Source organism: Orcinus orca, chromosome 1 (assembly GCF_937001465.1).
Source record: "Orcinus orca chromosome 1, mOrcOrc1.1, whole genome shotgun sequence".
Lineage (NCBI taxonomy): Eukaryota > Metazoa > Chordata > Mammalia > Artiodactyla > Delphinidae > Orcinus > Orcinus orca.
Window position 1 is genome coordinate 105,247,586 of NC_064559.1, and position 24,956 is coordinate 105,272,541.

General features: G+C 42.8%; 1 long non-coding RNA gene and 2 other non-coding genes across 3 annotated transcripts; all 3 read left to right on the plus strand.

Moving 5' to 3' along the window:
- The first annotated feature begins 6,427 nt into the window (after positions 1-6,427).
- Positions 6,428-6,500, plus strand: TRNAV-CAC (transfer RNA valine (anticodon CAC)). The gene has a single exon. It is a non-coding gene; the product is annotated as a tRNA-Val (tRNA).
- A 6,112-nt stretch (positions 6,501-12,612) lies between these two features.
- LOC125965121 (uncharacterized) lies at positions 12,613-22,820 on the plus strand. The gene is made up of 2 exons (XR_007478653.1): positions 12,613-12,708; positions 22,663-22,820. It is a non-coding gene; the product is annotated as an uncharacterized LOC125965121 (long non-coding RNA).
- Positions 16,867-16,939, plus strand: TRNAV-CAC (transfer RNA valine (anticodon CAC)). The gene has a single exon. It is a non-coding gene; the product is annotated as a tRNA-Val (tRNA).
- Positions 22,821-24,956: the final 2,136 nt, after the last annotated feature.

A 24,956-nucleotide genomic window follows, 5' to 3' on the forward strand; every position in this document is an offset into this window, starting at 1 on the left:
GAATCCTGCCCCCCCACAGGTTCCTGCTTCAGACCTGGACCCCTAGAGTTATTAGCTCATGTTTCCTCTGTTCTGTTAAATCTCATGTGCAGAAATTGAGTATTTTGGCTTTTACATACTGTGTGGTTACTGGACAAGGGTATTATCTCTCTCTCTCTCTCTCCCTCTCATTTTTGCATCACTAATTTCTCCAAAAGTGTAGTAGCTACAATAAGGATGATCTTAATATGCAATGGTTCCCTCAAATGGAGCTCCAGAGTAATGAGGGGGATTAATACAGAAAGAATATTGAATTTTTAGCGTGGAATACGCAGCTTTCTTTTCATTGGTATACTCAAGTTTCTAAATAACTGAAAAAATTCAAACAAATGTCATTTAGGGATTCCTTACATCAGACTACAGAAAGCAGAGGAAAGACACATCATTACAAACAAGCAACCAAGTCAGCAACATGAGCACTTGTGGCAACCCTACAAGTCAAGATTTAAACCTTCCAGAACTGTAAGCCAGTTCAGTCCTTAATACAGATGGATGAGGAGCAATGACGTCATGCACAGATACATACCCTGGAGACTCAAAAGCATATCACAGAAGCACTCCGATTTTCACTGATGAGCTTCCTTCAAGGACCTAATGTGGCTGACTTATTTCATTTTGTTTCCCTCACTGTCAGTTGCTGTTAATACATATCGTTGCCTCTGCTTTCACCTTAAATAATGAGCACTAGTTTGATAAATTTTTTTCCCTTTAAATATATTTTCTCAGAAACAAAACAATATATTTTATATTCCTTGGGATAGAATAGACAAATTGGGCCTCTAAAAGTTTAAATTAATTAAAAATTAATTTCCCAATTAATTTCAGAAAGGTAATAATCACTTAGGTAAATATAAAATAAGAAAATTAAGAATTTCTGGGAAAAATGCATTACTACTTATGCTTTCAATGTGGTATTTATATGAGGAAAATTTTTGTTGTTGAATTGGTGACAAGGAACTATAAGAGATTCAGCTGTAGAATGAATTAATGGTCTTGATTACTGGGAAGAACAGTGAGAAATGAAATGAAATTGATTACAAAGACAACCCTTAATACTTTTAAGCAATTTAAATAATTTATACATTTTATATATAATGACATTTAAAATGTTTATGTCATGTGGTGTGTTTTTATCGACGTTACTCAGAACACTTAGATTGGTTTAATAATTTTGGTCTAAAGATAACTATATATATTTTTTCAGATTATCTTATAATGTAGAAAATAATGGTTGTATAATATTCTGGTATGTAAGTCTTGGCTTTATTTTGGCTTAAACATCTGAGTTATGTTGGACTTCTTAAATCTCTTATACTGGTTGTAGCAGCTAAATAAGGAAACATATTCAGGAAGATTTCAATGTCATTGAAAAAATCATTTAAATTTATGTGTTGAAGTATATTAAATATACTAGCCAAGTACATTAAATATACTAATATCTTTAAAGAGGAATGAATACTTGTAATTCTAGAAACCAGACAACTCAATTATTCCGCTTACAATTTCTGGTAAATATTTTTAGGTGTCATCTAATATGTAATTCCATATATACGAATATATGATTCCAACATTCTCATGTTCCATCATGTGTCAGCTTAAATTACAAATTCAACATCTAGAGTTAAATTTAAAACTTTGACTAACATTAAATTGATTTAATTAACGAATCATCTTTGGTTGCCTGCAAATTCTCTCTGTCTTTGTGCTTCCCGTTTGCCCTGATTTCCTGATAGGTTGGCTGACAACAGTGCTTTCGTTGCGGAATGCTGTTGTTTTCTGGGTTCACAGATTTCTGGGCTCACCTATTTTGTAGGTTTGTGGCTGGTGCTGTGGCTATTCTTATGTGTCCCCTTGACAAAAATTCAGTAGCGTGGCTTGTGTTTTCACTGCTCTGACACAGCAGAATCATAACCTTAATGCTGCGCACTGCACAGCCTCTGAAACCTTCTCAATCGCCTCCTTGCTTCTCGTTACACATTCATTTTTCCATGGCCCTTGCTTTTTATCACAGCAAGCACCAAAATCCAGCTTTGCACAGAAATGATATCATTGAAAAGATTGTAGGAGAATCTAATGTTGGCAGATTTTACTATGTAAATTACACCTCAATAAAGCTTACTTTTAACAAAAAAGGGCAAACACAACCAAATGTTGACAGGATGGACAGCACTGGAAATTCTTATTCATTTCTGGAAAGTGTATAAAAATGTTCAACAGGTTGGAAAAAAATTTGGCAGCATCAACTGAGGGTCATACATACACAGTTATATGCTGTGGCCCAGAAATCGTACTTTTAGCTGTGCTACACCTTTGACCTGTGCTCTCCAATATGATAGGGACAAGCCACATGTAGCTACTGAACACTTGAAAGTTGCTAGGGCCACAAGGTGTAATGATACTAGTCTGATGTACTAAGTCTCTTAAAGCATTAAAATAGATTAAACTAGAAAAATCAAAATTCCTTGTGACAAGTTTGAAAACTAATAAAGTGAAACGTCACTAAAATGAAGTCGGGAGACCAGAAGTGGGAGCTCTCATGGGGTACCACTCAAGTTCAAAGACAGGAAGTATCATCAATTACAGACCCAGACAGAAGAAGCATCAATAGGAAAGAATCATGGATCACAGGCCCCAACAGAAAAACATGTACCTTGCATCTCCTGCAGGAAACCAGCAACTTGGCAATGAGAAACAATCATCACCCTGAACTTTCACTTTTCTTCAAAGGGCTTGGTTTCAAAACAACCTCCCTCAGCTTCCTCCTCTTTCTGTTAAGTAAAGTTCCTTCCTGTCTTTTGTTTGTGGGACTTCCCTATGGCTTTTGCTATAGCTTGCTTGTCCTGAATTGCAATTCTTCCGCTATTCCTGAATAAACCGTTTTTGCTGGAAAAAAACAAAAAAAATCCCAACTTTTATATATTTTTACATTTGTAAAGTTTTTACATTTATTTTGCTTCTTTGTTTTTGGCTGCGTTGGGTCTCCGTTGCTCGGCTATGGCTTTCTCTAGTTGCAGTGATTGGGGCCTACTCTTCATCGTGGTGGCTTCTTTTGTGGCGGAGCATGGGATCTTGGCGCGCAGGCGTCCGTAGTTGTGGCATGACGGGTCAATAGTTGTGGCTCACGGGCTCTAGAGCATAGGCTCAGTGGCTGGGGTGCACGGGCTTAGTTGCTCCACAACACGTGGGATCTTCCCAGACCAGGGCTTGACCCCGTGTCCCCTGCCTTGGCAGGCGGATTCTTAACCAATGCGGATTCTTAACCAATGTGCAACCGGGGAAGCTCCCAAAAGTATTATTTTTAAAGTCAACACTGGCATTATTCTGCTGGAATGGGGTGCCCTAGAAAAATGAGTATGTCCACCAAAAGTCAAAAAAAAAATGTTCATACCTTTTCAGAATATCCTCAACTGGAAACAAGTGAAATGTCCAACAGTAGAAATCTATGGAGAGTTATATTCTTACAACGACTACACAGAGACAAAGAACTGTGTGAAAAATAGGGTTAAATTTCATAGACATGATGCTGAGTGAAAGAAGTCAGACCCATGCCCCCCCAGGCCCCCAACCCCAGTGCATGCCCTGTGATGCAATTTATGTGAAAGTGACAGGCAGAGAGGTTGGGAGGGGTATGTGCGTGAGTCCTCTGAGCTCTTGCATGGGAAGAGTCATGAGGAAGCCTCTTGTGGTCTGGTCATTTTCCATACCTTAGTTATTCAGGTTGCTTCATCAGTTATTCACGTTGGTGTACACAGGTAATGGTTTGGGAACTGTACACTCTTTGTACTTTATGCATATTATGCCTCATTTTTTAAAAGTTTAATGCCACTTGGTTATTGTTAAAGTGATGTTGATACTTTTTCTTCTGCTTTGTCCTGGGCTAGGAGGAAAAGTAAGTTCAAAGTACTTACTGGGATATTTTTGTTGTCCTCAGATTTTTGGCTTCCCTTCAGTATCGGATGTCTGACTACTTACTTATATGTTGCTCACAACCATGACCCTAAGCTGACATTCCACTGTTCATACTGCGGCAAAGAGAGAAGCAAGTGTTCATGATCAAATCTTGCTCTGTTAAGAATCAATATGAGTCAAGGAAGGGGGAGGGTATATGAAATTGAGAAATTCTGATGAGGAAAGTAGTTCAATTAGGCTTAAGTAACTCAGAGGTGCCAAAGGGAGGACACTGGCAGGTCGTACACTAAGAAAAGCCGCCACATTCACGTCACCACTAAACTCTGAAGAATTTTTGGAGCCTCCACACATAGCCAAAAGCGTTTACCTTGTTAGTTCGGAACGTCACGAGATTAACCCGTCCAGACTAGGTGTTTGATGGCTTTCCGCTATCAGTTCCTCAAGGAAAGGGAAAACTCCCCTTTCTCAGGCTTTGTGTGTGTGTTTGTGTGTATGTGCGTGTGTGTGTGTGTTTCCTCTCTTCTCTTTTCTGGCTCTTTTATAAATCCTGTCTTTTTTAATGACAACATCCTAATAACTGTCTCCCATTTTTATTAGGAACCATGTGAGCTAACTCATTCAAAATCGCTTTACTACTTGAAGTAAGTCAGAAAGAGGGAAAGAAATATCGTATATTAACGCATATATGTGGAACCTAGCAAAATGGTACAGATGAACCAGTTTGCAGGGCAGAAAGAGAGACACAGCTGTAGAGAACAAACGTATGGACACCAACGCGGGGAAAGCGGCAGAGGGGTTTGTGGTGGTGGGCTGAATTGGGAGATTGGGATTGACATATATACACTAATATGTATAAAACTGCTAATAAGAACCTGCTGTATAAAAAATAAACAAAATTCAAAAATAATCTCTTTACCACTAATGTTGAAGTATGATTTTCATACTAACATGTGTATACACTATATTGGGAGCTTTGAAATGTATTCTTGGGTAGAGACTGCCATGGAAAAGGAAAGTTTAGGCCTTAAATTGTTGAAAGATAGGTCTTTCTTAGTCTTTAAATAGACAGTTTCCAGTTAGTATGTGTTTAACAAGCTCATCGTCATTCTCTCTGCGTCTAACGTCGTTGCTTCTCCAAAGGTCCTCTTTCCTCTTTCTCCTCTTCTTCTTCTTCATTTCATTAATTAGTTTGGGGAGTTTTGTAGGCCTACCTTTCAATTTTCTTTTCCTTTGAAATCTTGGAGGTTGAACAAGGAAGGGATGCAAATCTCAGTGAAGTTTTCTCAGTTACCCATGAGCATGGTGGCCAAGGGGAAGGGCTCTGGAGGCAAAGTGCCTGGGTCTGAGTGCTGGCTCTCACTGTCACGGGGGTGAGACCCTGAAAAGGTTAGCTCAGCTTTTCAGTGCCTCAGTGTTCTTATCTGCAACAAGGGTGGTAAAGTCCTACACTATCTTCCAGGGTTGTTATGTGGACTTAGGAAGTTATTCCACAGTAAAGCACTGAGGAACAGTGCTGGTCACTCAGTAAAGCTCGAGAAAGCTGCTATTATCCTTATTGTGAAGTCTTTTATTTCCCCTTCTAACTGTACCACTGCTGACCTTCAACATTCCCCAGAACAAATTCCGATTGTTTAGCTGACCTCTTGTCCCTCATATTAGTGACCTGCATCTGGAAAACTGGCTGGTTTGGATGGTGATCTAACTGGTGATCTAAAGGCAGTGGGGGACTGGATCCAACTTCATCAGCTTCTTGGACCCTGGGCAGGCATGACGATTGTTTAGCTCATGGTAGACCATCTCTTGCATATGTTTCTATAGCAAGAGCTTTTCATAGATAGACATATCTTAAGCATTAGAAGAAAAGTGCAAGTATGTACCAGTGACCTGTCTTTTTGGTTGTTCTTGTTTGAAGAAATGAAAGGAAGAAAATAGAATTTACCTGGAAGTTGTAGATTTCCTCCTTCAGTTATGACAGGGTGTTTGTAGCAAGTTGGCATTCACCCTGAAAACGACTAAGTCAAGTGTGGATTAAAGGAATTCTGTTTGAAGGCTTCGGCGAAATGCAGCTAGGACCCACAGTTTCAGCTCCAGAGAGAGAGAAGCTGATTCGAATGAACCTAATTCTCTACCTTTTCCCCTTAGGCCCAAAGGGCACTTGCGCGAACCCCCGGCTCCCGCGGCTTCTGGGAGCTGAGGAGTCAGCGGGGGCGACCCCTGCACTCGGGGGCATAGCTGTGGATCCGAGGACTCTGCGGTCGGTGCGGGAGCCCAAAGGCCGACTGTGGGAGGCTCGGGGGTCCTCCCTTCTGGGCAGGCTCGGAGCCCTAAAAGCAGGGCCTCTCGGAAGCCGCAGTCTCCTTTCATGAGAGGTCTTGGGGCTTCAAGTTTCATTCTTCAGTTTAAAAAGTTGGCGAGTAGGGCAGTGGTGGCAGGACCTACGGATTTCAGGGATGTGTCACTGAGCCACAGCACCTGCCGTGTTTCCGTAGTGTAGTGGTTATCACGTTCGCCTCACACGCGAAAGGTCCCCGGTTCGAAACCGGGCGGAAACAGACGTTCTTCCTTTCTGAAACTTTTACCTTCCCTTTCAAAAAAGCAAAACGGCCGAAAGGCAGGGGCTGAGGCAGCGGGCGCAGCTGCATTTTCCATCCCCAAGGGACAGGCCAGGAGTTCCGTTGCTGCCTGAGAGCCTGCTCAGCGCTAGGAGCCAGCCCTCCTTTCTCCGCTCTGAGTCACTGCGGAGTCCAGGCCACAGCCAGCTGACCCAAGTGCGCAAAGGACAAGGCTGACTTCGGCTCATTTTTACATCCGGAAATCCCCTCACCTCCTAAGCAGGCGCCTAAATCTCTTGCACATGTGCACGCGAGTTATGTCTCTGGAAACCAAGGAGTTCATCCCCGGCTTGGCTTCACACAAGTTCATCCCTCACACTTGGCTTTCCCCCACCTCGGCACACTTACGCAACAGTTTGATTTGCGTGACGGAACAAAAGAGACCGAACCCAACTGTGCACCGGGGACTCGAGCCAAAGACACGGAAATGAACAATGTCAGGCTCCACGAACTGAGCTGGTCGCGGAGGGGAAGGAGCCCGTACCGGTGCCGTTAACCAGGAGAGCCCCCAGAGCCAGGGCAGACAGCGGGAAGTGGACGGATCCGCCCATCACCTATTGACATCCCAGTCGGCACCTGACTCAAGAGAAAACCGAGCTTCAGAAAGAGAGCATGACCTTGGCTCGGCAGCACACAGCGCTGAAGCTAGACCAGGACGGACCTTGTGTCCTGTGTCAGAGCCCACAGCGTCGCCCAAGACTGCAGATGTGAAGGGTGATGAGCAGCCGGGCAAGGGCTGGGAGCCTTGCACAGCTGCATTCAGCCCTGGGCTTCTGGGAAATCTTCGTTCCTGCTCTCCGGGTCTCTGAAGTGTAATCTTTACTTTTACAACTTTCAACTGGAAACGCTAATTAAGGCCCTTCAATGGTTCCCTGGTGGTCTAGTGGCTAGGATTCGGCGCTTTCACCGCTGCGGCCCGGGTTCGATTCCCGGTCAGGGAAGACTTTTTTCCTTTTTTTTTTTTTTTCCTTTTTTTTCCCCTTCAGTATCTCCACTGGCAGGAGTCTTCCTCTTCCTGCCCCGACTAGAGGTGTGTTTACTTCAAGGTTCAGATGCAGAAGAGTTTCTGCACTGAGTCCCCAAATGCCGGTGAGTCCCGGCCTCAGGGTCCTTGACATCGCGCAGGCTGGAGGAGGTGAGATGTAATGAACAGCCTGGGCTGGCCAGCTCTCTCCTCGGCTCTTTTCTCCCTGCATGTTACAAACCCGAAGACTTATTTACACAGTTTTCATCCCAAGAGCATCGGGGACTCGAGTTCCAAAAATTCATGAAAAACCAAAACCAAAACCCTTTGAAACATACAAAAAAGTTGCAAGAGTAATAACATCGTATATTCTATACGTAAGTGCACAGTAAACATTTTCCCACGTTGGGTTTCTCACTCTCTCTCCGTATATAAGAATGGCGACACCACTTGAGAGTTCCTTGCAGACATCTCCACTCAAGATTGCTCCTTTCGTTTGGCGTGTCTCTCAAAGCCAGCTTCTGCGGGACTTGTCCTCCAAGACCAGGGGAAGCCTTTGTCCTCGCGGGGCCGCCCCCTTGCCCTTTCAGGAACCTGAAATCCGTTCTCTTCAGGCTGTAGAGAAGCTTCAGGAGGAGTTTTATTCAGCTGCCCCCGAAGTGCAGGCCAGGCACGTTCTGTGCTAGTAGGAATCCCCCCGGACCGGCTGCCCTCCGGTCTCCTCCCGGTTGCCTTGGCGGGCAGTGGGGTCTTGGGTCAGCCTGAGCGCTGGAACCGCCTACCTGGGGAAAGGCCCTTCAGGGAAGTGCAGCTGCCCCTTGGCTGTTGCCTGGGTCTCTGTGCCCTGCAGGGAGCGTAAAGGGTTCTGACAGGACACAAAGGTGAGGACGAATCCTTCCCTGTAGTGAGTGGGAGGATGAGAGGAGCAGATGGGAAATGCGGCAAAGGCGGGGGGAGTATTCTCAAGTGCTTGTCAGAATTGTCTGCATGCGTGGCTGCCCTATGATAATAGGGCTTAGTGTTGTCTTTTCCTGACCTTGACCCAGTCTCAGGTCCAGTGTGATTAACTGCTCTAAACCGTCCTTTTTTCTGAGGCTGTGGAACTGGTACAATTTTCCTGCGAGAAAGGCGGCACATCCTGGGAATTCGTAAGTGTCTACTCCACAGAGAGTCCAGAAGAGTCACGTGCTGCTGTCTCTGTGGTGCAGTGGGTTAGCGCGATCGGCTGTTAATGGGAAGGTTGGTGGTTCGAGCCCACCCAGGGACGGTGGGAGAAGTTTTAGAACTCATTCAGCGTTTTCCGTGTTGATTACCATTCCCGGTGTTCCATGCTGATTATTACCTGTACATCTGCTCCCACAAAATTTACCGAATGCAGTTTGGGGTCCTGTCCACCTCCTGACTGCTGCCAGTCTTGGGCCACACTCCCCTTCCCAGCTCTATTGTCTATCGTCTCTATTGGCCTCTATACTTGCCTAATTTACGGCCTCCTGAAAGAGATTCAGGAATCCACGGTCTGGTGGGATAGTCTTTATTCGGCCAAGTCTATAGACTTGGACAAGAAAGCCATATTTTATGTGTCTTAAACTTTTCATGTGTGAACGTTAGTAATTGTTCTATGAATGATGTTAGCAGTGAACTCATCATCATAATTCTCCTCTGCATTATTTTTGATAAAGGCCTTTCTTCCATGGTTGTGTATTACTTGGTTTCATGGTTTCACGATGACGAATATGCTGCAACCCTCATTATCGTACACACAGCTCTGACCACTCGAGCATGTGTTTCCATAGCGTAGGGACCTGGAAGTCCAAGTGCTACCTTTAGTGTTTCTAATGTTGGTAAATCCTTCAAATTTTCCTTCCACAGAATTGGGACTAAATCATATTCCATTTTATTTTCCAGTCTTTCAATGTCCCTTTCTTCATTTACTTGCCAACACGGAAATCTTTCTATACATCTCTCTATGATAGTCTAACTAATAAAGGGAGCAGTGCCCTCCCGACATAACTAAGGGGAAGGACAACAGAGGGACATTGTGGGCATTACACAGAGATATTCTATTGCATATGTTCAAAAGCTCAACATTGATTATTTTTAAAATTCTCCAAGAACTGTAATTGTTTTCTCTGCTGACCTAGCCAACAGGGTCCAGAGAAGACTGCCCAGAATGACCTCTTTGATAACGTCCTGCCAAGCAACTTATCCAAAGAGAAGAATCTCACTGATCCCAGAGGTTTTTTCCTTCTCCCCTTTTCTCTTTTATTTATAAATTTTGCTTATAATTTTAATTTGATGAAAACAATCTAATGCCTGTCCTTCCTCGTATAAAAAGGGGAATTAGCATGGGAATAAGTGTTTCTATGTTATTCCTTGTCAGTTTTTTTGTTTGTTTGTTTGTTTCTGTGTTTTTTGGCTGTGACTATAAAAATTAGCCCATGTAAGACACATTGTGGGAGCCAACAGAATCCTGCCCCCCACAGGTTCCTGCTTCAGACCTGGACCCTTAGAGTTATTAGCTCATGTTTCCTCTGTTCTGTTAAATCTCATGTGCAGAAATTGAGTATTTTGGCTTTTACATACTGTGTGGTTACTGGACAAGGGTATTTTCTCTCTCTCCGTCTCATTTGTGCATCACTAATTTCTCCTCTCAGTGCAGGATTCTGGTTTTAATCCTAGGAAGTGAACTTCTGGGGATAATCCCTGTTTGGTGGTGGTTGACAGGGATCCATTCCCTGTTAGGTAGAAGATGACAGCTAATCTGGACCATGAGTCTTTTTTGTCTGATGCTTGTCCTGAGGATTCTGGTATTTCCTGGTATGTGACACCGCAGCAGTGAGAAGCTGTCCACCTCTTGTCTTTCCACTATTTGGTAAAAACCGCGTGGGCCAATGCAATCCTTGTCAATAACTGCAAAAGTGTAGTAGCTACAATAAGGATGATCTTAATATGCAATGGTTCCCTCATAAGGAGCTCCACAGTAATAAGGGGATTATTACAGGAAGAGTATTGAATTTTTAGCTTGGAATACGCAGGTTTCTTTTCATTGGTATACTCAAGTTTCTAAATAACTGAAAAAATTCAAACAAATGTCCTTTAGGGATTGCTTACTTCAGACTACAGTAAGCAGAGGAAAGACACATCATTACAAACAAGCAACCAAGTCAGCAACATGAGCACTTGTGGCAACCCTACAAGTCAAGTTTAAACCTTCCAGAACTGTAAGCCAGTTCAGTCCTTAATACAGATGGATGAGGAGCAATGACGTCATGCACAGATACATACCCTGGAGACTCAAAAGCATATCACAGAAGTACTCCGATTTTCACTAATGAGCTTCCTTCAAGGACCTAATGTGGCTTACTTATTTCATTTTGTTTCCCTCACTGTCTGTTGCTGTTAATACATATCATTGCCTCTGCTTTCACCTTAAATAATGCCCACTAGTTTGATAAATTTTTTTACCTTTAAATATATTTTCTCAGAAACAAAACAATATACTTTCTATTCCTTAGGATAGAATAGACAAATTTGGCCTCTAAAAATTTAAATTAATTAAAAATTAATTTCCCAATTAATTTCAGAAAAGTAATAATCACTTATGTAAATATAAAATAAGAGAATTAAGAATTTCTGGGAAAAATGCATTACTAATTATGCTTTCAATGTGGTATTTATATGAAGAAAAATTTTGTTGTTGAATTGGTGACAAGGAACTATAACAGATTTAGCTGTAGAGTAAATTAATGGTCTTGATTACTGGGAAGAACAGTGAGAAATGAAATGAAATTGATTACAAAGACGACCCTTAATACTTTTAAGCAATTTAAATAATTTATACATTTTATATATAACGAAATTTAAAATGTTTATGTCATGTGGTGTGTTTTTATCAAGGTTACTCATAAAACTTAGATTGGTTTAATAATTTTGGTCTAAAAATGACTACATATTTTTTTTCAGATTATCTTATAATGTAGAAAATAATGGTGGTATAATATTCTGGAATGTAAGTCTTGGCTTTATTTTAGCTTGAACATCTGAGTTAAGTTGGACTTCCTAAATTTCTTATACTGGTTGTACCAGTTAAATAAGGAAACATTCAGGAAGATTTCAATGTCATTGAAAAAATCATTTAAATTTATGTGTTGAAGTATATTAAATATACTAGCCAAGTAGATTAAATATACTAATATCTTTAAAGAGGAATGAATACTTGTAATTCTAGAAACCAGACGACTCAATTATTCCGCTTACAATTTCTGGCAAACATTTTTAGGTGTCATCTAATATGTGATTCCATATATACGAATATATGATTCCAACATTCTCATGTTCCATCATGTGTCAGCTTAAATTACAAATTCAAGACCTAGAGTTAACTTTAATCCTTTGACTAACATTAAATTGATTTAATTAACGAATCATCTTTGGTTGCCTGCAAATTCTCTCTGTCTTTGTGCTTCCCGTTTGCCCTGATTTCCTGATAGGTTGGCTGACAAGAGCGCTTTCTTTGGGGAATGCTGTTGTTTTCTGGGTTCACATATGTTTCTATATTTTGTAGGTTTCTGGCTGGTGCTGTGGCTATTCTTATGTGTTCGCTTTACAAAAGTTCAGTAGCGTGGCTTGTGTTTTCACTGCTGTGACACGGCAGAATCATAACCTTAATGCTGCGCACTGCACAACCTCTGAAACCTTCTCAGTCGCCTCCTTGCTTCTCGTTACACATTCATTTTTGCATGGTCCTTGCTTTTTATCACAGCAAGCACCAAAATCCAGCTTTGCACAGAAATGATATCATTGAAAAGAATGTAGGATAATCTAATGTTGGCAGATTTTACTATGTAAATTACACCTCAATAAAGCTTACTTTTTTTTTTTTTTTGGTGGTACGTAGGCCTCTCACTGTTTCGGCCTCTCCCGTTGCGGAGCACAGGCTCTGAACGCGCACGCTCAGCGACCATGGCTCACGGGCCCAGCCACTGCAGCATGTGGGATCTTCCCGGACCGGGGCACAAACCCGTGTCCCCTGCATTGGCAGGCAGACTCTCAACCACTGCGCCACCAGGGAAGCCCTAAAGCTTACTTTTAACAAAAAAGGACAAACAAAACCAAATGTTGACAGGATGGAGAGCACTGGAAATTCTTATTCATTTCTGGAAAGGGTATAAAAAAGTTCAACAGGTTGGAAAAAATTTGGCAGCATCAGCTGAGGGTCATACATACACAGTTATATGCTGTGGCCCAGAAATCGTACTTTTAGCTGTGCTACACCTTTGACCTGTGCTCTCCAATATGATAGGTACAAGCCACATGTAGCTACTGAACACTTGAAAGTTGCTAGGGCCACAGGTTGTAATGCTAATATTTTGATGTAGTAAGTCTCCTAAAATATTAAAGTAGATTAAACTAGAAAATTCAAAATTCCTTGTAACGGGTTTGAAAACTAAAAAGGGAAACGTTGCTAAAATGAAGTCGGGAGACCAGAAGTGGGAGCTCCCATGGGGTACCACTCAAGTCCAAAGACAGGAAGTATCATCAATTACAGACCCAAACAGAAGAAGCATCAATAGGAAAGAATCATCGATTACAGGCCCCAACAGAAAAACATGTACGTTGCATCTCCTGCAAGAAATCAGCAGTTTGGCAATGAGAAACCGTCATCACCCTGAACTTTCACTTTTCTCCAATGGGCTTGGGTTCACAACAACCTCCCTCAGCTTCCTCCTCTTTCTGTGTAAAGTAAGTTTCCTTCCTGTCCTTTGTTTGTGGGACTTGCCTATGGCTTTTGCTATAGCTTGCTTGTCCTGAATTGCAATTCTTCTGCTATTCCTGAATAAACCCTTTTTGCTGGAAAAAAACAAAAAACAAAAAAACCCCCAACTTTTATATATTTTTATATTTATAAATTTTTTACATTTATTTTGCTTCTTTGTTTTTGGCTGCATTGGGTCTCCGTTGCTGGGTGAGGGCTTTCTCTAGTTGCAGTGATTGGGGCCTACTCTTCGTCATGGTGGCTTCTCTTCTTGCGGAGCCTGTGCTCTCGGCGTGCAGGCGTCAGTAGTTGTGGCATTAGGGCTCAGTATTTGTGGCTCCTGGGTTTTAGAGCGTAGGCCCAGTAGCTGGGCTGCACGGGCTTAGCTGCTGCTCAACACGTGGAATCTTACCGGACCAGGGCTCGACCCCGTGTCCCCTGCCTTCGCAGGCGGATTCTTAACCAGTGCGGAAGCAGGGATGCCCCCAAAAGTATTATTTTTAAAGTCAACACTGGCACTATTCTGCTGGAATGGGGTGCCCTAGAAAAATGAGTATGTCCACCAAAAGTCAAAAAAAAAATGTTCATACCTTTTCAGAATATCCTCAACTGGAAACAACTGAAATGTCCAACAGTAGAAATCTATGGAGAGTTATATTCTTACAACGACTACACAGAGACAAAGAACTACGTGAAAAATAGGGTTAAATTTCATAGACATGATGCTGAGTGAAAGAAGTCAGACCCATGCCCCCCCAGGCCCCCAACCCCAGTGCATGCCCTGTGATGCAATTTATGTGAAAGTGACAGGCAGAGAGGTTGGGAGGGGTATGTGCGTGAGTCCTCTGAGCTCCTGCATGGGAAGAGTCATGAGGAAGCCTCTTGTGGTCTGGTCATTTTCCATACCTTAGTTATTCAGGTTGCTTCATCAGTTATTCACGTTGGTGTACACTGGTAATGCTTTGGGAACTGTACACTCTTTGTACTTTATGCATATTATGCCTAAGTTTTTAAAAGTTTAATGCCACTTGGTTATTGTTAAAGTGATGTTGATACTTTTTCTTCTGCTTTGTCCTGGGCTAGGAGGAAAAGTAAGTTCAAAGTAGTTACTGGGATATTTTTGCTGTCCTCAGATTTCTGGCTTCCCTTCAGTATTGGATGTCTGACTACTTACTTATATGTTGCTCACAACCATGACCCTAAGCTGACATTCCACTGTTAATACTGCGGCAAAGAGAGAAGCAAGTGTTCATGATCAAATCTTGCTCTGTTAAGAATCAATATGAGTCAAGGAAGGGGGAGGGTATATGAAATTGAGAAATTCTGATGAGGAAAGTAGTTCAATTAGGCTTAAGTAACTCAGAGGTGCCAAAGGGAGGACACTGGCAGGTCGTCCACAAAGAAAAGCCACCACATTCACGTCACCGCTAAACTCTGAAGAATTTTTGGAGCCTCCACACATAGCCAAAAGCGTTTACCTGATTAGTTCGGAACGTCACGAGATTAACCCGTCCAGACTAGGTGTTTGATGGCTTTCAGCTATCTGTTCCTCAAGGAAAGGGAAAACTCCCCTTTCCCAGGCTTGTGTGTGTGTGTGTGAGTGTGTGTGTGTGTGTGTGTGTTTCCTCTCTTCTCACTTCTGGCTCTTTTATAAATCCTGTCTTTTTTTAATGACAACATCCTAATAACTGTTTCCCATTTTTATTAGGATCCATGTGAGCTAACTCATTCAAAGTCTCTTTAGTACTTGAAGTAAGTCAGAAAGAGGAAAACAAATATCGTATATTAACGCATATATGTGGAACCTCGAAAAATGGTTCAGATGAACCGGTTTGTAGCACAGAAAGAGAGACACAGCTGTAGAGAACAAACATCGGACACCAACGCGGGGAAAGTGGCAAAGGGGTTCGTGGTGGTGGGGTGAACTGGGAGATTGGGATTGACATATATACACTAATATGTATAAAATTACTAATAAGAACCTGCTGTATAAAAATAAAGAAAATTCAAAAATAATCTTCTTTACTACTAATGTTGAAGTATGATTTTCATATTCACAACTGTATATACTATATTGGTAGCTTTGAAATGTATTGTTGGGTGGAGACTGCCACGGAAAGGGACAGTTTAGGCCTTCAATTGTTGGAAGATAGGTCCTTCTTAGTCTTTAAATAGTTTCCAGTTAGTATGTCTTTAACAAGCTCATTGTCATTCTCTCTGCGTCTAACGTCGTTGCTTCTCCAAAGGGCCCATTTCCTCTATCTCCTCTTCTTCTTCTTCATTTCATTAATTAGTTTGGGGAGTTTTGTAGGCCTACCCTTCAAACTTCTTTTCCTTTTGAAATCTTGGAGGTTGAACAAGGAAGGGATGCAAATCTCAGTGAAGTTTTCTCAGTTACCCGTGAGCATGGTGGCCAAGGGGAAGGGCTCTGGAGGCAAAGTGCCTGGGCCTGAGTGCTGGCTCTCACTGTCACGGGGGTGAGACCCTGAAAAGGTTAGCTCAGCTTTTCAGTGCCTCAGTGTTCTCATCTGTAACAAGGGGTGGTAAAGTCCTACACTATCTTCCAGGGTTGTTATGTGGGCTTAATAAGTTATTCCAGAGTAAAGCACTGAGGAACAGTGCTGGTCACTCAGTAAAGCTCGAGAAAGCTGCTATTATCCTTATTGTGAAGTCTTTTATTTCCCCTTCTAACTGTACCAGTGCTGACCTTCAACATTCCCCAGAACAAATTACCATTGTTTAGCTGACCTCTTCTCCCTCATATTAGTGACCTGCATCTGGAAAACTGGTTGGTTTGGATGGTGATCTAACTGGTGATCTAAAGGCAGTGGGGGACTGGATCCAGCTTCATCAGCTTCTTGGACCCTGGGCAGGCATGACGATTGTTTAGCTCATGGTAGACAATCTCTTGCACATGTATCTATAGCAAGAGCTTTTCATAGATAGTCAGACATACCTTAAGTATTATAAGAAAAGTGCAAGTATGTACCAGTGACCTTTTTGGTTGTTGTTGTTTGAAGAAATCAAAGGAAGAAAATAGAATTTACCTGGAAGTTGTAGATTTCCTCCTTCAGTTTTGACGGGGTGTTTGTAGCAAGCTGGCATTCACCCTGAAAACGACTAAGTCAAGTGTGGATTAAAGGAATTCTATTTGAAGGCTTTGGAGAAATGCAGCTGGGACCCACAGGATCAGCTCCAGAGAGAGAGAAGCTCACTGGAATGAACCTAATTCTCTACCTTTTCCCTTCAGGCCCAAAGGGCACTTGCGCGAACCCCCGGCTCCCGCGGTTTCTGGGAGCTGAGGAGTCAGCGGGGGCGACTCCTGCACTCGGGGGCATAGCTGTGGATCCGAGGACTCTGCGGTCGGTGCGGGAGCCCAAAGGCCGACTGTGGGAGGCTCGGGGGTCCTCCCTTCGGGGCAGGCTCGGAACCCTAAAACCAGGGCCTCTCGGAAGCCGCAGTGTCCTTGCCTGAGAGGTCTTGGGGCTTCAAGGTTCATTCTTCAGTTTAAAAAGTTGGCGAGTAGGGCAGTGGTGGCAGGACCTACGGATTTCAGGGATGTGTCACTAAGCCATAGCACCTGCCGTGTTTCCGTAGTGTAGTGGTTATCACGTTCGCCTCACACGCGAAAGGTCCCCGGTTCGAAACTAGGCGGAAACAAACGTTCTTCCTTTCTGAAACTTTTATCTGCCCTTTCAAAAAAGCAAAACGGCCGAAAGGCAGGGGCTGAGGCAGCGGGCGCAGCTGCATTTTCCATCCCCAAGGTACAGGCCAGGAGTTCCGTTGCTGCCTGAGAGCCTGCTCAGCGCTAGGAGCCAGCCCTCCTTTCTCCGCTCTGAGTCGCTGCGGAGTCCAGGCCACAGCCAGCTGACCCAAGTGCGCAAAGGACAAGGCTGACTTCGGCTCATTTTTACATCCGGAAATCCCCTCACCTCCTAAGCAGGCGCCTAAATCTCTTGCACATGTTCACGCGAGTTATGTCTCTGGAAACCAAGGAGTTCATCCCTGGCTTGGCTTCACACAAGTTCATCCCTTCACACTTGGCTTTCCCCCACCTCGGCACACTTACGCAACAGTTTGATTTGCGTGACGGAACGAAAGAGACCGAACCCAACTGTGCACCGGGGACTCGAGCCAAAGACACGGAAATGAACAATGTCAGGCTCCCCTAACTTAGCTGGTCGCGGAGGGGAAGGAGCCCGTACCGGTGCCGTTAACCAGGAGAGCCCCCAGACCCAGGGCAGACATCAGGAAGTGGACGGATCCGCCCATCACCTGCTGACATCGCAGTCGGCACCCGACTCAAGAGTAAACCGAGGTTCAGAAAGAGAGCATGACCTTGGCTCGCAGCACACAGCGCTGAAGCTAGACCAGGACGGACCTTGTGTCCTGTGTCAGAGCCCACAGCGTCGCCCAAGACTGCAGATGTGAAGGGTGATGAGCAGCCGGGCAAGGGCTGGGAGCCTTGCACAGCTGCATTCAGCCCTGGGCTTCTGGGAAATCTCCGTTCCTGCTCTCCGGGTCTCTGAAGTGTAATCTTTACTTTTACAGTTTTCATCTGGAGAGTCGAAGTCGAGGCCCCTCAATGGTTCCCTGGTGGTCTAGTGGCTAGGATTCGGCGCTTTCACCGCTGCGGCCCGGGTTCGATTCCCGGTCAGGGAAGCCTATTTTTTCTTTTTCCTTTTTTTTCCCCTTCAGTATCTCCACTGGCAGGAGTCTTCCTGCCCCGACTAGAGCTGTGTTTACTTCAAGGTTCAGATGCAGAAGAGCTTCTGCACTGAGTCCCCAAATGCCGGTGAGTCCTGGCCTCAGGATCCTTGACATCGCGCCGGCTGGAGGAGGTGAGATGTAATGAACAGCCTGGGCTGGCCAGATCTCGCCTCGGCTCTTTTCTCCCTGCATGTTACAAACCCGAAGACTTATTTACACAGTTTTCATCCCAAGAGCATCGGGGACTCGAGTTCCAAAAATTTATTAAAAACCAAAACCAAAACCCTTTGAAACATACAAAAAAGTTGCAAGAGTAATAACATCGTATATTCTATACGTAAGTGCACAGTAAACATTTTCCCACGTTGGGTTTCTCACTCTCTCTCCGTCTATAAGAATGGCGACACCACTTGAGAGTTCCTTGCAGACATCTCCACTCAAGATTGCTCCTTTCGTTTGGCGTGTCTCTCAAAGCCAGCTTCTGCGGGACTTGTCCTCCAAGACCAGGGGAAGCCTTTGTCCTCGCGGGGACGCCCCCTTGCCCTTTCAGGAACCTGAAATCCGTTCTCTTCAGGCTGTAGAGAAGCTTCAGGAGGAGTTTTATTCAGCTGCCCCCGAAGTGCAGGCCAGACACGTTCTGTGCTAGTAGGAATCCCCCTGGACCGGCTGCCCTCCGGTCTCCTCCCGGTTGCCTTGGCGGGCAGTGGGGTCTTGGGTCAGCCTGAGCGCTGGAACCCCCTACCTCGGGAAAGGCCCTTCAGGTAAGTGCCGCTGCCCCTTGGCTGTTGCCTGGATCTCTGTGCCCTGCAGGGAGCGTAAAGTGTTCTGACAGGACACAAAGGTTACGAATCCTTCCCTGTAGTGAGTGGGAGGATGAGAGGAGCAGATGGGAAATGCGTCAAAGGCAGGGGAGTATTCTCAAGTGCTTGTCAGAATTGTCTGCATGGGTGGCTGCCCTGTGATACTAGTGCTTAGTGTTGTCTTTTCCTGACCTTGACCCAGTCTAGGTCCAGTGTGATTAAGTGCTCTAAACCGTCCGTTTTTCTGAGGCTGTGGAACTGGTACAATTTTCCGGTGAGAAAGGCGGCACATTCTGGGAATTCGTAAGTGTCTACTCCACAGAGAGTCCAGAAGAGTCACGTGTTGCTGTCTCTGTGGTGCAGTGGGTTAGTGCGATCGCCTGTTAATAGAAGGGTTGGTGGTTCGAGCCCACCCAGGGACGGTGGGAGAGGTTTTAGAACTCATTCAGCGTTTTCCGTGTTGATTACCATTCCCGGTGTTCCATGCTGATTATTAGCTGTACATTTGCTCCCACAAAATTTACCGAATGCAGTTCGGGGTCCTGTCCACCTCCCGACTGCTGCCAGTCTTGGGCTACACTCCCCTTCCCAGCTCTATTGTCTGTCGTCTCTATTGGACTCTATACTTGCCTAATTTACGGCCTCCTGAAAGAGATCCAGGAATCCACGGTCTGGTGGGATAGTCTTTATTCGGCAAGTCTATAGACTTGGACTGAAAGTCATATTTTATGTGTCTTAAACTTTTCATGTGTGAACGTTAGTAATTGTTCTATGAATGATGTTAGCAGTGAACTCATCATCATAATTCTCCTCTGCATTATTTTTGATAAAGGCCTTTCTTCCATGGTTGTGTATTACTTGCTTTCATGGTTTCACGATGACAAATATGCTGCAACCATCATTATCGTACACACACCTCTGACCACTCATGAAAGTGTTTCCATAGCATAGGGAACTGGAAGTGCAAGTGCTACCTTTAGTGTTTCTAATGTTGGTAAATCCTTCAAATTTTCCTTCCACAGAACTGGGACTAAATCATATTCCATTTTATTTTCCAGTCTTTCAATGTCCCTTTCTTCATTTACTTGCCAACACGGAAATCTTTCTATACATCTCTCTATGATAGTCTAACTAATAAAGGGAGCAGTGCCCTCCTGTCATAACTAAGGGGAAGGACAACAGAGGGACATTGTGGGCATTACACAGAGATAGTCTATTGCATATGTTCGAAAGCTCAACATTGAATATTTTTAAAATCCTCCAATAACTGTAATTGTTTTCTCTGCTGACCTAGTCAACAGGGTCCAGAGAAGACTGCCCAGAATGACCTCTTTGATAACGTCCTGCCAAGCAACTTATCCAAAGAGAAGAATCTCACTGATCCCAGAGGTTTTTTCCTTCTCCCGTTTTCTCTGTTATTTATAAATTTTGCTTTTACTTTTAAATTGATGAAAACAATCTAATGCCTGTCCTTCCCCGTATAAAAAGGGGAATTAGCATGTGAATAAGTGTTTCTATGTTATTCCTTGTCAGTTGTTTGTTTTTTTCTTTGTTTCTGTGGTTTTTGGCTGTGACTATAAAAATTAGCCCATCTAAGACACATCGTGGGAGCCAACAGAATCCTGCCCCCCCACAGGTTCCTGCTTCAGACCTGGACCCCTAGAGTTATTAGCTCATGTTTCCTCTGTTCTGTTAAATCTCATGTGCAGAAATTGAGTATTTTGGCTTTTACATACTGTGTGGTTACTGGACAAGGGTATTATCTCTCTCTCTCTCTCTCCCTCTCATTTTTGCATCACTAATTTCTCCAAAAGTGTAGTAGCTACAATAAGGATGATCTTAATATGCAATGGTTCCCTCAAATGGAGCTCCAGAGTAATGAGGGGGATTAATACAGAAAGAATATTGAATTTTTAGCGTGGAATACGCAGCTTTCTTTTCATTGGTATACTCAAGTTTCTAAATAACTGAAAAAATTCAAACAAATGTCATTTAGGGATTCCTTACATCAGACTACAGAAAGCAGAGGAAAGACACATCATTACAAACAAGCAACCAAGTCAGCAACATGAGCACTTGTGGCAACCCTACAAGTCAAGATTTAAACCTTCCAGAACTGTAAGCCAGTTCAGTCCTTAATACAGATGGATGAGGAGCAATGACGTCATGCACAGATACATACCCTGGAGACTCAAAAGCATATCACAGAAGCACTCCGATTTTCACTGATGAGCTTCCTTCAAGGACCTAATGTGGCTGACTTATTTCATTTTGTTTCCCTCACTGTCAGTTGCTGTTAATACATATCGTTGCCTCTGCTTTCACCTTAAATAATGAGCACTAGTTTGATAAATTTTTTTCCCTTTAAATATATTTTCTCAGAAACAAAACAATATATTTTATATTCCTTGGGATAGAATAGACAAATTGGGCCTCTAAAAGTTTAAATTAATTAAAAATTAATTTCCCAATTAATTTCAGAAAGGTAATAATCACTTAGGTAAATATAAAATAAGAAAATTAAGAATTTCTGGGAAAAATGCATTACTACTTATGCTTTCAATGTGGTATTTATATGAGGAAAATTTTTGTTGTTGAATTGGTGACAAGGAACTATAAGAGATTCAGCTGTAGAATGAATTAATGGTCTTGATTACTGGGAAGAACAGTGAGAAATGAAATGAAATTGATTACAAAGACAACCCTTAATACTTTTAAGCAATTTAAATAATTTATACATTTTATATATAATGACATTTAAAATGTTTATGTCATGTGGTGTGTTTTTATCGACGTTACTCAGAACACTTAGATTGGTTTAATAATTTTGGTCTAAAGATAACTATATATATTTTTTCAGATTATCTTATAATGTAGAAAATAATGGTTGTATAATATTCTGGTATGTAAGTCTTGGCTTTATTTTGGCTTAAACATCTGAGTTATGTTGGACTTCTTAAATCTCTTATACTGGTTGTAGCAGCTAAATAAGGAAACATATTCAGGAAGATTTCAATGTCATTGAAAAAATCATTTAAATTTATGTGTTGAAGTATATTAAATATACTAGCCAAGTACATTAAATATACTAATATCTTTAAAGAGGAATGAATACTTGTAATTCTAGAAACCAGACAACTCAATTATTCCGCTTACAATTTCTGGTAAATATTTTTAGGTGTCATCTAATATGTAATTCCATATATACGAATATATGATTCCAACATTCTCATGTTCCATCATGTGTCAGCTTAAATTACAAATTCAACATCTAGAGTTAAATTTAAAACTTTGACTAACATTAAATTGATTTAATTAACGAATCATCTTTGGTTGCCTGCAAATTCTCTCTGTCTTTGTGCTTCCCGTTTGCCCTGATTTCCTGATAGGTTGGCTGACAACAGTGCTTTCGTTGCGGAATGCTGTTGTTTTCTGGGTTCACAGATTTCTGGGCTCACCTATTTTGTAGGTTTGTGGCTGGTGCTGTGGCTATTCTTATGTGTCCCCTTGACAAAAATTCAGTAGCGTGGCTTGTGTTTTCACTGCTCTGACACAGCAGAATCATAACCTTAATGCTGCGCACTGCACAGCCTCTGAAACCTTCTCAATCGCCTCCTTGCTTCTCGTTACACATTCATTTTTGCATGGCCCTTGCTTTTTATCACAGCAAGCACCAAAATCCAGCTTTGCACAGAAATGATATCATTGAAAAGATTGTAGGAGAATCTAATGTTGGCAGATTTTACTATGTAAATTACACCTCAATAAAGCTTACTTTTAACAAAAAAGGGCAAACACAACCAAATATTGACAGGATGGACAGCACTGGAAATTCTTATTCATTTCTGGAAAGTGTATAAAAATGTTCAACAGGTTGGAAAAAAATTTGGCAGCATCAACTGAGGGTCATACATACACAGTTATATGCTGTGGCCCAGAAATCGTACTTTTAGCTGTGCTACACCTTTGACCTGTGCTCTCCAATATGATAGGGACAAGCCACATGTAGCTACTGAACACTTGAAAGTTGCTAGGGCCACAGGTTGTAATGCTAATATTTTGATGTAGTAAGTCTCCTAAAATATTAAAGTAGATTAAACTAGAAAATTCAAAATTCCTTGTAACGGGTTTGAAAACTAAAAAGGGAAACGTTGCTAAAATGAAGTCGGGAGACCAGAAGTGGGAGCTCCCATGGGGTACCACTCAAGTCCAAAGACAGGAAGTATCATCAATTACAGACCCAAACAGAAGAAGCATCAATAGGAAAGAATCATCGATTACAGGCCCCAACAGAAAAACATGTACGTTGCATCTCCTGCAAGAAATCAGCAGTTTGGCAATGAGAAACCGTCATCACCCTGAACTTTCACTTTTCTCCAATGGGCTTGGGTTCACAACAACCTCCCTCAGCTTCCTCCTCTTTCTGTGTAAAGTAAGTTTCCTTCCTGTCTTTTGTTTGTGGGACTTGCCTATGGCTTTTGCTATAGCTTGCTTGTCCTGAATTGCAATTCTTCTGCTATTCCTGAATAAACCCTTTTTGCTGGAAAAAAACAAAAAACAAAAAAACCCCCAACTTTTATATATTTTTATATTTATAAATTTTTTACATTTATTTTGCTTCTTTGTTTTTGGCTGCGTTGGGTCTCCGTTGCTGGGTGAGGGCTTTCTCTAGTTGCAGTGATTGGGGCCTACTCTTCGTCATGGTGGCTTCTCTTCTTGCGGAGCCTGTGCTCTCGGCGTGCAGGCGTCAGTAGTTGTGGCATTAGGGCTCAGTATTTGTGGCTCCTGGGTTTTAGAGCGTAGGCCCAGTAGCTGGGCTGCACGGGCTTAGCTGCTGCTCAACACGTGGAATCTTACCGGACCAGGGCTCGACCCCGTGTCCCCTGCCTTCGCAGGCGGATTCTTAACCAGTGCGGAAGCAGGGATGCCCCCAAAAGTATTATTTTTAAAGTCAACACTGGCACTATTCTGCTGGAATGGGGTGCCCTAGAAAAATGAGTATGTCCACCAAAAGTCAAAAAAAAAATGTTCATACCTTTTCAGAATATCCTCAACTGGAAACAACTGAAATGTCCAACAGTAGAAATCTATGGAGAGTTATATTCTTACAACGACTACACAGAGACAAAGAACTGTGTGAAAAATAGGGTTAAATTTCATAGACATGATGCTGAGTGAAAGAAGTCAGACCCATGCCCCCCCAGGCCCCCAACCCCAGTGCATGCCCTGTGATGCAATTTATGTGAAAGTGACAGGCAGAGAGGTTGGGAGGGGTATGTGCGTGAGTCCTCTGAGCTCTTGCATGGGAAGAGTCATGAGGAAGCCTCTTGTGGTCTGGTAATTTCCATACCTTAGTTATTCAGGTTGCTTCATCAGTTATTCACGTTGGTGTACACAGGTAATGCTTTGGGAACTGTACACTCTTTGTACTTTATGCATATTATGCCTAAGTTTTTAAAAGTTTAATGCCACTTGGTTATTGTTAAAGTGATGTTGATACTTTTTCTTCTGCTTTGTCCTGGGCTAGGAGGAAAAGTAAGTTCAAAGTAGTTACTGGGATATTTTTGCTGTCCTCAGATTTCTGGCTTCCCTTCAGTATTGGATGTCTGACTACTTACTTGTATGTTGCTCACAACCATGACCCTAAGCTGACATTCCACTGTTAACACTGCGGCAAAGAGAGAAGCAAGTGTTCATGATCAAATCTTGCTCTGTTAAGAATCAATATGAGTCAAGGAAGGGGGAGGGTATATGAAATTGAGAAATTCTGATGAGGAAAGTAGTTCAATTAGGCTTAAGTAACTCAGAGGTGCCAAAGGGAGGACACTGGCAGGTCGTCCACAAAGAAGAGCCACCACATTCACGTCACCGCTAAACTCTGAAGAATTTTTGGAGCCTCCACACATAGCCAAAAGCGTTTACCTGATTAGTTCGGAACGTCACGAGATTAACCCGTCCAGACTAGGTGTTTGATGGCTTTCAGCTATCTGTTCCTCAAGGAAAGGGAAAACTCCCCTTTCCCAGGCTTGTGTGTGTGTGTGTGAGTGTGTGTGTGTGTGTGTGTTTCCTCTCTTCTCACTTCTGGCTCTTTTATAAATCCTGTCTTTTTTTAATGACAACATCCTAATAACTGTTTCCCATTTTTATTAGGATCCATGTGAGCTAAC